Source organism: Pan troglodytes, chromosome 6, assembly GCF_028858775.2.
Source record: "Pan troglodytes isolate AG18354 chromosome 6, NHGRI_mPanTro3-v2.0_pri, whole genome shotgun sequence".
NCBI lineage: Eukaryota > Metazoa > Chordata > Mammalia > Primates > Hominidae > Pan > Pan troglodytes.
The window spans coordinates 27,130,779-27,142,129 of record NC_072404.2 but is presented as its reverse complement, the minus strand read 5'-3'; positions in this window follow the sequence as shown (position 1 = coordinate 27,142,129).

Here is an 11,351-nt window from a genome sequence, read left to right as displayed (position 1 = left end):
ATTATTGGTTTTTTATAATTGTAATAAAGATCCCCAATCTTTAAAGTGTTAATTACTTTGATTCAAACTGCACTATTTCCAAATGTACCCTTTCAATGTGCCCCTGAGATAGGTAGCCTAGGAAAATACATTATCAAGCCAAGACTGCAATAAAGTCTTATTTGCAAACATTGTCAGACATGCAATTAAAGATCATAGAAATATGTCACTAACTAATCTGATTTCTCAGAAAGCATTCCCTATAGCACAAATCATGAAGTTGTCATTAATGGAAAACTCCACATTTCTGTGACTTGAATTTGAAAAATATTAAAAAAAACCCTCCAAATTTCAATGTGTATAGTTAACTGAAAAATCACGATAAAATCAAAAGTCATGATTTTAACTCTTGGAAAAAACAAAACATATCTGAAAATTGTACAAACAGTCATAAATTTGGGAATAACCAATAATTTTTTAGCAGTGGTCTTGTAATGTTCTTGATTAATCATATGTATATCATAAATTTAGAATGAAAATTTTTCAGTTAATAAAACTTAGAAAATTAATATTCTCTCAAAGATTGGTTTTGGAAAGGGTATTAAAAGGAACAAAATAAGAGGTTTGTATAAAAAGTGAGCTCTCTTCTCTCATAAATCAGGTGACTTTAGCCTGAATTAATGTGGCTAAATTAAGAGAAACCAAATTAAGATAATTTTCTATTCTTTCACTATGTCTGTGGCGATACTGATACTATGACACTTTCTTGTTGGCTTGAACGATCTTAAAGATGATTTTCTAATGATAGATGTATTACATGAAAGAAAAGTCTGTGATCAGTAAGGAGAACAAGGATCATGACAATCTCCATTTCCAAAACAAGAAGTACGTATTTTTCTTCTCTGAAAACAGAGTAAAAGGGAAGCTTTTGCAAAAGAAAATATATATCTTGGCAGTATTTATGCATGTTTTTTTCATAATCTATAAAGCTGAGTTAAAAAATATAGCAGTGTATTAATTAGATATATTTATCTCTTAAATCTGGCAAGACAAGACTTGCAGTTTCATAATGATCACAACAATATATGATTGAATATAGGGTATATATAGTCATATACTGTATGTAATATAGTTTCTTTCTAAAGGAAGTCATTTGCATGACAATGAAGTTTTTAGTGAGTGTGAAATACGGCCACAAAATTAATTTAGGAATAAGCTTTTCAAGCATAAGTAAGTGGTAGATTAAATCCTCAGTTTGGTGGATTATTTGTATTTATCTAAATCTGCAATGAAAAAGAGTAGATTAAATACCGAAGGAACACTATCCTGGGGTTAATTTGGTATATGACAAATCCTTAAAGAAAGATGAGGAAAGAACAAAGTGAAAATATTGTAACCCAATTATGTTGTGGCAAATACAAGCTATCTATGATTTGAACATTAGAAAGCATCACAAATTGTTCTATTTTAAGCTTGTAAAATATGTATTAACTGTTTCAGAGTAATAAGATAGATTCTTATTTGAGTCTATATAATAATAAACTGTATTTTACTCAATAGTAATGCATAACACAATATTTAAACTTTAGGTGAAACATAAAGTAATATTTTGATGAACCCATAGGAAACTTGAAGGGAAATAAAGTATTTGAGTATTTTTATAACTTTGAGGGTGGAGAAGACTGTGTATTTACACACAAAGGAAGAAATGCTAAAAGAAAACACGAATAGAATTGGCAACATAGAATCTTTGGTCTTTTACATGTCAAAACTTAAAGACAAACAACTAATTGAGGGAGATAAAGAACATAGAATCATGCTACCAAATCAATAAAATAAACACCCTCAACTAGAGTGGGCAATAGATAGTTTACAAAAAAAAAAGTAAATGACTAATAAACATAGAAATCTATTTAATGCCATAATAATTAATAAAATACAAATTAATGCACCTCTAAGTTATATTTTTCTCCTACTACATCAGCAAACCGTGTTTTTTTAAATGAAATGATTTTTAGTGTTGGTGAAGATGAAGAGAAAGAGGCTGTTTTTTATTTTGTGGTAGTAATGTTGAGTAATAAAAATGTCTCGAGAACAATTTGGCTATGTATATTAAATATATATTATATCAAGTTATTGGGCAAGAAAATTCCACTTCTATTAATTCAGATGAAGGAAATGATTATAGATGCATATTGAGATATACATTGAGATTTGTGTGCAATGATGTTCTTTGTATTTCTGCTTTGTCCTACATGAACAGCCACATTATCACGTAGGATTCTGTGATAGGAAATGAGGCATTTGGGAAGTATATAGCATTTGGCTGAAACATTATGAATAGAGAAGGTAAATTCAAATCCTGAAGGAAAATTTATTTCTGTTAAGATAAGTTGCTGTTTTTTTAAATAATAAAAGGGAGCTCATGTAATCAAACCTGCCCCTGGTGACTAATTTGTTCTCCTACATGCAATACATTACCAGAGCCTCAGAGTTGATTATTAAGGATAAAGTTTACATGCCTAAGAGTGACAGTAGCCAGCTTGATCTTGGTGAGGCAAAATGAATGATTTTAAGCCCATGCATGACCTCTATTGTGGCAATCTGGTCACTTTGTTCATGAATTTCATTTTATAAGAAGACGTTGGCTGGGAAAAGAACTTGACATCTACAAGGTGAGTCATTTTATCTACCTGATTAATCAATTAATGGGTACCCTCCTTGCTGCTGTAATCATACGTGACATGAATATTCTTACATTGTGTCCATCATGCCTTCTATCAATTCTCCAGTTGTGTTTTCTCCAGGTTTCTGACTATTCATCTCAACCATTAGCCATGGCCAATGCTGCATCTCATAAATTTTGTTGTTTCAAGTTTTTTTTTTTTTTTTTTTGTAGAGACAGGTTTCTGCCATATCACCCAGGTTGGTCTTGAACTCCTGGACTCAAGCAATCTGCCTGCCTCAGTCTCCCAAAATACTGGGATTACAGGCATGAGCCACCGTACCCAGTTATGTTTTTATTTTCATCCAGTTGAAGATGTTTTCTCATTTTCCTTGTGATTTCTTCTTTGACCTATGAGTTATTTAGAAATGTAATGTTTATTTTTCAATTATCTGGTGATTTCTCAGAATTCCACTGTGTTTAGAGAATGTACTTGGCATGATATCAAGTGTTTAAAATGAATTGAGATGTGTTTTACAGCTTAGCATATGTTCCATGTATGCTTGGAAAGTGTGCATTGTATTGTCAAATGGCACGTTCTATACTTACCAGTAAGGTCAACTTGTTTGGTAGTGTTAAGTAAGTCTTTTTACCCTTACTGATTTTCTTTCTAGTTGTTCTTTCAATTACTGGAGATGAATATTGAAATCTCCAACTAAAATTATTTAATTTTCTATTTCTCCTTTCAATTCTGTAAGTTTTTGCTTTATGTATTTTAGGGCTATGTTGTTAGGCACACATACATTTATAATTTTTTATATCTTTCTGAGGCAATAACTTTTTATAATTGTGAAATGTCTCCCTTTGTGTTTAGACATATTCCTTGTCTTAAAGTCTGTCTTTATATGACATTATAGCCACTTCTTCTATACCATTACTGTTTGCATGGTCTTTTAATTTCAATCTATTTGTGTCTTTCCATCTAAAGTGTGCCTTAATCCATTCCAATTTTTCTGTAAAATTATTTTTAAAAAATTAAAAGAAAAAATATTGTAAAAAATAAAGTGTAAACAGCATATTGCTGAAGCTCCTTTTAAATCCAGTTTGACAGTCTCTGATTTTTGATTGAAACATTTAGCTCAAATATAATGTAATTACTCAACGTGGTTGGATTTATACCTGTAATTTTGCCAGTGTTTTTTGTATGTCTCATGTCTTTTCGTTCCTGTGTTCCCCCTTACTTATTTTTTTAAAATAAAAAAAAAATGTATCAGGCCATTTTACTTTCTTCATGAAATTTTTAGCTATATTTTTTGTTATTTGTGGGTCTGTGTGTGTATATTTATGTGTATATATGGTTGTTCTAGGTATTGACATATGTGACTTAAACTTATCAGGATTTATTTTAGTTTAATATTGACTTATTTCCAGTAAATATAGTAAATTTATTCCAATATACATTTGATCTTTGAACAACATGGGTTTGAACTGCATGGGTCCACTTATATATAATGTGGGACTTGAGTATGTGTGGATTTTGGTATATGCAGGAGATCCTGGAATCAATCCCCCAAGTAGGCTCAGGGATAACTGTAGTTCCATTAACTTTTCTCACCTTTGTGCTATTATTATCATATATATTACATGTATACATGTCATAAATTGGACAATATAGTCTTAGAGTTATTGCTTTATGCAAGCTGATGGTTTTAAAAAATATTAAGAGAAAAGAGGATATGCATATATACAGTTTAAAAAATCCATCTACCTATTCACCATTTCTGATGCTCTTCCAGGTTACCATTTGGTATCATTTTGTTTTAGCCTGAAGGCTTCATTTGGTATTTCTTATAGGGAAGATCAATGATTTCTCTCAAATTTTGTTTATCTGGGGGTGTCTTTATTTAATCTTCATTTCTGAAAGATAGTTTTCCTTGATATAGAATTCTTGATTGACACTGTGTTGTTCAGTATTTTGAATATCCTATTCAACTATCTCCTGATTTCCATCATTTCAGATGTCAACTGTTAATTGTATTGTTTCCTATATTTGATGCATTGTTTTTCTATTGTTGCCTTCAAGATTTTCCCTTTGTCTTTCAGCAGTCTGACTATGACATGTCTGTGTTCAGATCACTTTGTGTTTATCCTTCTTGGGGCTCTTAGAATTTGTAGAATTTGTTTGTTAATATGTTTCAAAAAGTTGGGGAGTTCTCAGACACTGTTTCTTCAAATATATTTTTAGACATTTTTTCTGTCTTCTGTTTCTTAAACTTTCATTATATATGTATTGTAATGCTTGATATCGTCCTAAACATTTCTGACACTTTATTTTTGTTACTTCTTCAAATTGGATAATTCCTATTGATCTACCTTCAAATTCACTTATTCTTTCTTCTGCCATCTTAAATCTGCTGTTGAACTCATTCTAGTAAATTTTCCATTTTTATTGTTGTATTTTTCAACTCTCAAATTTCCATTTTTAAAAGTTTCTACTTAATGAGATTTCTCATTCATTGGTTTATTGCCAACATATTTTTCTTTAATTTTGTGAACATATTTATAATAGCTTCATTGAAGTATTTGTCTGATAATTTTGGAGTCTGGGCTCATTCACAGTTAATTTCTATTGATTGTATTTTCCCCCTTGTGTATAGGTCACACCCTCCTGTTTCTTTTTATGACTAGCAATTTTTGGTTGAAAAGTTGATATTTTAGATAATATATTATCAAAGCTATTCTGAGTTTGTTTGTTTGTTTTATTTGTTTTGAGTCAGGGTCTCACTCTGTCACCCAGGCTGAAGTGCAGTGGTGCAATCACAAGCTTACTACAGCCTCTACCTCCAGGGTTCAAACAATCCCCCTACCTCAGCTTCCCCAGTAGCTGGGACTATAGGCATGCATTATTACACCTGACTAATACAATTTTTTTTTTTTTTTTTTTTTTTTAAGAGACAGGATCTCACCATGTTGCCCAGGTTGATCTCAAACTCCTGGGCTCAGGCAATCCTCCTGCCTCCACCCCACTAAGTCTTGGGATTACAAACGTGAGCCAACACACCTAGCCTGAGTTTTTGAGGGAAGGTTGTTGTTGTTGCTGTTTGTACAGGCAGAGTCTTGCTATGTTGACCAGACTGGTTTCAAATTTCTGGCCTCAAGCAATCTTTCTGCTTCAATCTCCCACAGTATTGGGATTACAGTCATGAGCCTGGCCATGTTAGTTATTTTTAATAAAGTTCCTAGACTTAAAAGCAGAATGTGCCTCTCCCATATTATTCATTTGCTCATGTCTTTTAAGTGTTTCTATTCCTGTTTTTTTTTTTCTTTTTTCTTTTTCTTTTTCTTTTTGCCTGGCTTTGTAGAAGTTAGCACTGTGTCTACATCATGCTTGTCCAACCTGTGGCCCATGGGCCACATGCGGCCCAGGATGGCTTTGAATGCAGCCAAAGGCAAATTTGTAAACTTTCTTAAAAAGTTATGGGAATGTTGTGATTTTTTTTTTTAAAGCTCATCAGCTATCGTTAATATTAGTGTATTTTATGTGTGGCCGAAGACAATTCTTCTTCCAATGTGGCCCAGGGAAGCCAAAAGATTGGACATCCCTGGTCTACATAATTTAGTTTAGTGGTCAGCCACTGATTTGGTAGAGTCGTGCTTAAACACCTCAAGGCCCATAAGGCTTTCCATCTTATATTGAAGTGACAACTACCCCCTTGCTTGTGCTTTTTGCCAGCCCTTCACAAGTCTCTCTATGCATGAATAGTATCCTACTGGTCTAGGGATCTGTGAGGAGTTTTTCTCCGTTCATCAATGGTTCTCTTATTTCCAGGATCTCCCTGTTAAGTTCTGGTTAGTCAGTCACTCACCCCAATTAGGATTGCAACCTCGGTCTAGTAACACTGTGGGTTTTCCCCTGTCCATCCCTATCCCAAATCACCACTTATAGCTAGAAAAACTATGCTCTTTTTGTCCCCTAATCTAAATCACACTCAATTCTCTCTGGCATCAAACCTCCTGGTTTTCATGGCCTGCCCCAGCTGGTCATGTTTCATTCATATTAACCAAGCCAGTCTCAAAAGACCACATAGTATATGACTCCAAACATATGAAAGTCTAGAATAGAGAAATCTGTAGACACAGAAAGTAGGCTAGAGGTTGTTTAAGGTTGAGGGAAGGTTGGGATATGACAGGTGGGTGTGGCGGTGATAGTTAAAGGGTACAGCATTTCTCTTTGAAATGAGAAAAATATTTCAAAATTGACTGTGGTGATGATTGCACATATCCATGAACATTAAAAACTATTTAATTGTCCATGTGAAATGTGTCAGTTATATGGTACGTAAATTAATTATATGTCAATGTTTTTTTTAAAAAAACAAGGAACATAGAGTTGTGGCCAAGAGCTATTCAAGGCAAAAAAAAAAAAAGAAAAAAAATATCAGAATATAGTCTAATCAAGCAGTGAAGAAATTTGCAGAATCCAAATAAAGGCAGAAGGAAATTGTTTACCAGCAAACATCAGGTGCTGAATTAGAAGATATTATGAATGAATGAAAGATGGATTAATTATTTAAGGTATAAAAATCCAGGAGGCATAGGTTACCAAACTATACTCCAGCTATATGGTATGGAGTTTCTTGTTGACACAGGACCTTTAAAAACAGTTCATTAGGCCAGGTGCGGTGCCTCATGCCTGTAATCCTAGCACTTGCTGAGGCAGAGGTGGGCAGATCACTTGAGGTCAGGAGTCTGAGAGCAGCCTGGCCAACATGGTGAAATCCTGTTTCCACTAAAAATACAAAAATTAGCCGAGTGCGGTGGCGCACTTGTAGTCCTAGCTACTCAGGAGGCTGAGGCAGGAGAATTGCTTGAACCTGGGAGGCGGAGATTGCAGTGAGCTGAGATTGCACCACTGCTCTCCAGCCTGGGTGACAGAGTGAGACTCCATCTCAAAAACAAACAAACAAACAAATAAAAAACCAAAAACAAAAACAAAAAATAGTTCATTATATTCATGTAACTCGGATAAGCATATCCTAGACTAACATAACTCTTGGTCTCATGTCTCAGTCTTAAAACTCTCAATAATGAGTAACCATATCTTGATCCCTCATCTCCAGTTCCAGAAATGTTCTCCACATTTCATGACAAATCTGTTTCATTAATGAAATGATTTTCCAAGCAGAGAAGATTAAGAAATTAATATGGAGATAATAGAATAGAGTGTGACACTTAGGTATTAAAGTCAAAAGGATCGAGGTTGTTATAATTTGAAAATGTTTTAAAAGTCTTATACATTTTCAGCAGAAAGGTGTAAGAAAATGTTATTAAGCATACAAATAGTACCCAAATGTTTGAGACAACTTAAAATTTTTATTTGTAAATTTAGCTTATTTATAAGAGGAAGATTTGCTTAAGTTTGTAACTTTGCCTTATCAGATATTTGTAGTACTTAAAAAGAAAGTGTTCTGGTGAAACCTCACCTCTACCAAAAATGCAAAAATTAGCTGAGCACAGTGGCGTGCACCTGTAGTCCCAGCTACTCTAGAGGCTAAAGCAGGAGAAGTGCTTGAGCCTGGGAAGCGGAGGTTGCAGTGAGCTGAGCTTGAGCCATTGTACTCCAGCCTGGGTAACGGAGCCAGACCCTGTCTCAAAAATAATAAAATAAAATAAATAAAAAATAAGAAAAAAGAAAATGTTCAGACTAAATATAGTTAAAAATCTTTAGCTAATTTAATTAACAAAGCTTATAAATGGATCGATTATGTAATGGGATTTTGCTCTATTCAACTTGAGTTAATCAAACATTGACCAACGATCAAGTGAAAGTAAGTTTACACAATTTTTTACATATAATTTTTATATTTGATCACATATATAACTAGTGAGACTAAGACTTTTAGAAGAATAGGATTTAGCCAAGGTGGTTATGTGACCAAATTAGAGTTTCTTTTTTTCAATGGCAGTGACCAGACAGTGCAACCTCGGAACACTGTCACCATGTTTTTAACTTTTGGAAGAGAGAGGCAAGGATCAGGAGAGTTAACAGCCTGTGCTCTGGAGATAGATTGCATAGAGCCGGTTTAATGACATTGAGCAAGTCCACTGATTTCTCTACACTTCAGTGTCTATATCTATAAAATGAAAGCAATAATGATCCCTGCTTCAGGAGATTATTGTGATGATCTAATGGACCAAGGCTCTCAAAGTATTTAGTAAAATGTCTGCAAATAGTAAGCACTAGCTGAAGTTTACTTGTTATTAGTAAAGAAAATAGGCCAGGCATGATGCTCACAACTATAATCCTAGCTAATGCCACCCCCAGCAGCACTTTGGGAGGCTGAGGCAGGAGGATGACTTAAGGCTAGGAGTTTGAGACTGGCTTGGACAACATAGCAAAACCCATCTCTACCAAAAAAAAAAAAAAGTGCTCTTTCATGTGTCTTATGGAAATTTCATATTAACCATAGCTCTGAATTCTGAAAGGTATAAAAAGGAATACATCAGAATCTTAAGGGAGTAAACTAAAGTACTAACCCAACAATAGAATGTTTGTTTTCCAGAGGAGGTTAAGGCAGGGGTCAGATGTTCAAGATGTCTTTCAATGTAGATATTGCATGTACTGTGATGTAACATCCTGTCTGCTATCTTCTTCATATCCTTAAATTTGAGACAGCAGATTACATGAATCCTAATCCTTACTGTCCTACTTTCTAGCTATGTGACATTTATGGGTTAAATTTCATCTCCTCAAAAAGATATATTCAAGTCCTAACCCCCATTTTTTTAGAATGTGACCTTATTTGGGGATATGGTAGTTGTAGATAAAATTAGTTAAGATGAAGTCATACTGGAGTAGGTTGGGGTTTTAATCCAATATGATTGGTATCCTTACAAGAAGATGATCATGAAAAGACACAGAGACACATAAGCAGAAAGCCATGAGAAGACATTAGGTTGGAACAAGGAGGAGTGGAGTGATGCATATATAGCCAGGGAACATCTGGGGTTACCAGGAACTAGGAAGAGGCAAAGAAGGATTCCCCTACAGCAGAGGTCCCCAACCCCCAGGCCACAGACCAGAGCATGAACCCCATTGTGAACAATGCATGTGAGGGATCTAGGTTGCACACTCCTTATGAAAATCTAATGCCTGATGATCTGTTACTGTTTCCCATCAACTGCAGATGGGACCAACTAGTTGCAGGAAAGCAAGCTAAGGAATCCCATTGATTCTACATTATGGTGAGTTGTATAATTATTATATATTGCACTGTAATAATAATAGAAATAAGGTGTACAATAAATGTAATGAACTTGAATCATCCTGAAACCATCCCTCCACCATCTGGTCCATGGAAAAATTGGATCCACAAAACCGGTGGCTGGTGCCAAGAAGGTTGGGAACCACTCCCCTACAAGTTTCAAAGAAGTATGGCACTACTGACACCTTGATTTTGGATTTCCAGCACCCAGAACTTTGAGACAATAAATTTCTGTTGTCTTAAGCACCCAGTTTGTGGAACTGGGTGCTTAAAAGGAAAACTAATACTAGGAAATGAATACAGTGACCTTCATCAATTAGTTCACTATGCCTCAGTTTTCTCATGTTTAAAATGGGAATAATAAGTCTGCCTATGTCATAAGGTTGAATGATTATATGAAGTAACCAATGTAAGCAGTGAATATATTCATTATTTTTCCAAAACTGGATGTTTAATGATTGTTGGCTTACAAAAACACTGACATGAAGGTCAGACTATATTTCTGAGTATCAGCCTAGTACCAACAGCTCTTAGAAGCATTTGTTATCACCTGAGGGATTCGTCTTGCTTGCTGCACAGACAAAACCAATTCACTGAGACTGGTATTGCAGTAAAGAAAGAGTTTAAATAATGCAGTGCTGGCCAAATGGAATGATTGGAGTTATTACTCAAATCAGTCGCTCTTTGAACTCAGGTGTTAGGATTTTTATGGGTAATTTTGGTGGATGGGGGCTAGGGAACAGGTGCTACTGATTGGCTGGGAGTGAAATTATGGGGGTGTGGAAAATGGTCCTTGAGTGTTGAGTCAGCATCTGGGTGAGGGGCCACAGGGCCATTTGAGCCATAAGTCACAGGTCTAGGTAGGGTCAGTTTCCAGAATGCAACAGTCTGAAAAAAAATCTGAAAAGCTCAATCTTAGGTTCTGCAATAGTGATGCTGCTAACTATGGGAGCAATTGGGGAAGTCAGAAAAGTTGTGATCTCTAGACACACGACTCCTGAGCAGTAAGGGATTATAGAAACAATGCCTATATCTTTGCATAATTCAGGCTCCTCCTGTAATCCTAATCTCTGTCCTTTCATTAGTTGTACAGAGGTGGTCTCTCAACAAGGAGGGGAGCAGTTTTAGTGAGGGACTATTATCCTTGCTTTAAAAATTAAACTAAATTCCTCCCATGGTTAGTTTGGCCTATGCTCAGGAATGAGTGAAGACAGCCAGCTTGTGAGGCTAGAGAAACATGGAGTCAGCCATGCTAGACTTCTCTTGCTGTCACAATGTTTGCAAAGGTGGTGTCACTGTCAAAACAACATTGAAAATAATAGAGTAAAATCCTGTGATTATGTGAATCAGGATATTTTGTAATTGGTTATTGACTTTCATTTTCAGTCCAGCTTGCATTCTCAAATCAGGGTGGATAAAGCAGGAAACTCAATTTTGGGAAA